Genomic DNA, 4,260 nt, shown 5'->3' with positions numbered 1-4,260 from the left:
AAGAGAGGCAGGAATATACAATGGAGAAAAGACAGTCTCTTCAATAACTGGTGCTGGGAAAACTGGACAGTTACATGTAAAAAAAAAATGAAATTAGACACTGTAGCACACACACAAAAATAAAGTCAAAATAGTTTAAAGACCTAAATGTAAAACCAGATACTATAAAGCTCCTAGAGGAAAAACAGAGGCAGATTACTCCTTGAAATAATCACAGAAATATCTTTTTGGATCCATCTCTCAGAGTTCAGTTCAGTTCAGTTCAGTCACTTAGTCGTGTCCAACTCTTTGCAACCCCATGAATCGCAGCACGCCAGGCCTCCCTGTCCATCACCAACTCCCGGGGTTCACTCAGACTCACTTCCATCAAGTCAGTGATGCCATCCAGCCATCTCATCCTCTGTCGTCCCCTTCTCCTCCTGCCCCCAATCCCTCTCAGCATCAGAGTCTTTTCCAATGAGTCAACTCTTCACATGAGGTGGCCAAAGTACTGGAGTTTCAGCTTTAGCATCATTCCTTCCAAAGAAATCCCAGGGCTGATCTCCTTCAGAATGGACTAGTTGGATCTCCTTGCAGTCCAAGGGACTCTCAAGAGTCTTCTCCAACACCACAGTTCAAAAGCATCAATTCTTCAGTGCTCAGAGTAATGAAGGTAAAAACAAAAATAAACAAATGGGACCTAATTCAGCTTAAAAGCTTTTGCTGACAAAGGTCTGAATAGTCAAAGCTATGGTTTTTCCAGTAGTCCTGTACAAATGTTAGAGTTCGACCATCAAGAAGGCTGAGTGCCAAAGAACTGATGCTTTCAAATTGTGGTGCTGGAGAGGAGTCTTGAGAGTCCCTTGGAGTGCAGGGAGATCAAACCAGTCAATCCTAAAAGAAATCAACCCTGAATATTCAGTGGAAGGACTGATCCTAAAATTGAAGCTCCAATACTTTGGCCACCTGATGCAAAGAGCCAATCATTGGGAAAGACTTTGATCTTGGAAAACACTGAAGGCAGGAGGAGAAGGGGATGGCAGAAGATGAGATGCTTGGATAGCATCAGCAACTCAGTAGACATGAGTTCGAGCAAACTCTGGGAGATGGTGAAGGACAGGGAAGCCTGGTGTGCTGCAGCCCATGGGGTCACAAAGAGGTGGATATGACTTAGTGACTGAATAACAACATAGCAAAAGAAATTTAAAAAAAAAAATGAGAACGTAGAGCTCGGAAGAAAATATTTGCAAATGATGTGACCAATAAGAGATTAATCTCCAAAATATACAATACACACTGCTCATACAATTTAATATACAAAAACCAAATGACCCAATCATTAAATGGGCAAAAGATGTAATAGACATTTCTCCAAAGATGTACAAATGGCCAAAAAGTACATGAAAATTTGCTCAACATCACTAGTTATTAGAGAAGTACAAATCAAAACTACAATGAACTGTCACCTCACATGGGTCAGTATGACCATCATCAAAATATCTGCAATAAATGCTGGAGAGGTGTGGAGAAAAGGAAACCCTCCTACACTGTCAGTAGGAATGTAAATTGATCCAGCCACTACGAAAAACAAAATGGAAGTTCCTTTAAAAACTAAAAATACAGCTGCTAGGACTTCCCTGGCAGTCCACTGCAGCAGGCACAGGTTTGATTCCTTTTTGGGGAACTGGGATCCTGCATGCCATGCAGTGTGTGTATTTTTTTTTTTAATTAATTAATTTAGAAAAGAAAGTTACCATATAATCTGCTATCCCACTCCTGGGCATATATCCGGAGAAAACCATAATTCCAAAAGATACATGTGTCCCATTATTCATTCCAGCACTATTTACAATAGTCAAGACATGGAAACAAGTGTCCATGAACAGATTAATTGATAAGGAATATATGGTATACATACATGATAGAGTATTAGTCATAAAAAAGAATGAAATAATGTCATTTGCAGCAACATACATGGACCTAGAGATTATTATACTAAGTGGAGTAAGTCAGAAAAACAAATACCATATAATATCACTTATATGTGGGCTGTAAAACATCACACAAAATGAACTTATTTACAAAACAGACTCACAGACCTAGAAAACAAACTATGGTTACCAAAAGCAAGGGGAGAGAGAAATTAAGTTTGGATTAAAATATACACACTACTATATATAAAATAGATAACCTAAAGGGACCTACTATATAGCACAGAGAATTACACTCAATATCTGTAATAACTTACAATTGAAGAGAATGGGAAAAAAAAAGAAATACACACACACATATGTATTACTTTGCTATACACCTCAAACTAGGGCATCATCATAAATCAACATTTCAGTTTAAAAAATTGTTTAAAAAAGAATGTCAACATCACTAATGATCTGGGAAATGCAAGTCAAAACCACAAAGTTATTATCTCAAACATGTCAGAAAGGCTGTTATCAAAAATGCAAAAAATAGCAAGTGTTATTAGCAAGGATGTGGAGAACAGGGAACACTTGTGCACTGTTGGTGGGAATGACAATTTGTGCAGCCACTATTAAAAACAGCATTGAGGTTTCTCAAAAAATTAAAAATAGAACTACTATATGATACAGCAATTCCACATCTGGGTATATATCTGAAGAAAATAAAAACACTAGCTCAAACAGATAAATGTATCCCCAAATGCACTGCAGCATTATTTCCAATATCTAAAATATGGAAGCAGCCTAAGTGTCCAGCAACAGTTGTATGGATAAAGATAAGGTGAAAAAAAAACATATATATATAATGGAATATTATCCAGTTATAAAAAAAAGATTGAAATCTTGCCATTTGTGATAATATGATGGACCTTGAGGGCATTATGCCAAGTGAGATATGCCAGACAAAGACAAATACTGCATGATCTCTCTTAAATCATGAATTTAACAAAACAACAACTAAAAACCAAAAATCTGACCTCATAGAGACTGAACTGATGGTTCCAGTGGTAGTAGAGTGCGGGAGGTGACATAAATAGGTGAAAGGGTAAAACAGGTAAAAAAAATTTTTTTTAAGAAACTTAGTCTATCAAGTGGTATGAAGTGAACCACAAAGACAAATTTTGAAATGCAGTGATATGCAATTTAATACTATCAGAACTGAGAGGAGATAGGATCTGCTAGAGGACTGGAAAGGCTTCAGGAAGACAAAGAATCTGGATAATCACTGTGGACCTTCCAAGAGGTGAAAGAAGAACATGTGTTTTAAGGTGTTTTACAGGAACTGGAAAGATGTTCATGCTGTTAAAAATATACATCCAATTATTTCCAGCTGATTCAAGACAATGATTTCATGTACAGCTCTTAGTGATTCTACTGGCAATAAAAAACTAAGTTTAACATGGATGATAGCTAGCTATTTCCCCACAACCTTGTTTAAAAGGATACAATGAAAGTAAGTCTTAGATCAAATTCTGCCCAGCACATATATTTGTTAAGCGTTATTACAACTTCCGCTGCGGCAGCCACTGAAGAACAACAGCCATGGCTCTGTGCTACCAAATGGCTGTGGGCCTCAACAAGGGCCGCAAGATGACCGAGAACGTGAGCGAGCCGAGGCACAGCTGCCGCTGTGGGAGCCTCACCGAACACACCAAGTTCATACGGGACATGATCTGGGAGGCGTGGGTCTTCACCCCTTCTGAGCGACAGGACATGGAGCTGCTCGAGGTCTCCAAGGACAAGTAGGCACTCAAGTTCATCAAGTAAAGGGTGGGGACACACATCTGCGACAAAAGGAAGAGACAGGAGCTGAGCAACGTCCTGGTCGCCATGAGGAAAGGGGCAGCCAAGAGGATCGAGCCCTTCTCCTCTGCACAATACATCTTTCCAGAAAAAAAAAAAGAAAGAAACGTGTTATTATAAGCAACCACAAAACTGTCCATACAACTTGTTTTGTCACCCTGATAAAGACCTGGCCCATTACCAGTTTGAGTGATTTGATCACACTCTATAGGACAGGTTCACTAATAGATGTGATACTATTTCATTAAACAGTTCAGACACTCAGTGGTGTCCATCTCTTTGTAACCCCATGAACCGCAGCACGCCAGGCCTCCCTGTCCATCACCAACTCCCGGAGTCAACCCAAAACCATGTCCATTGAATCACTGATGCCATCCAACCATCTCATCCTCAGTCATCCCCTTGTCCTGCCCTCAATCTTTCCCAGCATCAGGGCCTTTCCAGTGAGTCAGCTCTTTGCATCAGGTGACCAAAGTATTGGAGTTTCAGCTTCAGCATCAGT

General features: G+C 39.5%; 1 pseudogene; it reads left to right on the top strand.

Annotated features, from left to right (window-relative positions):
- Positions 1-2,806: 2,806 nt before the first annotated feature.
- On the top strand, positions 2,807-4,044 carry LOC105003465 (annotated as a pseudogene).
- Positions 4,045-4,260: the final 216 nt, after the last annotated feature.

Source organism: Bison bison, unplaced genomic scaffold (genome assembly GCF_000754665.1).
Source record: "Bison bison bison isolate TAMUID 2011002044 unplaced genomic scaffold, Bison_UMD1.0 scf7180017864469, whole genome shotgun sequence".
NCBI classification, from domain to species: domain Eukaryota; kingdom Metazoa; phylum Chordata; class Mammalia; order Artiodactyla; family Bovidae; genus Bison; species Bison bison.
This window is presented reverse-complemented; position numbering and strand designations above follow the sequence as displayed.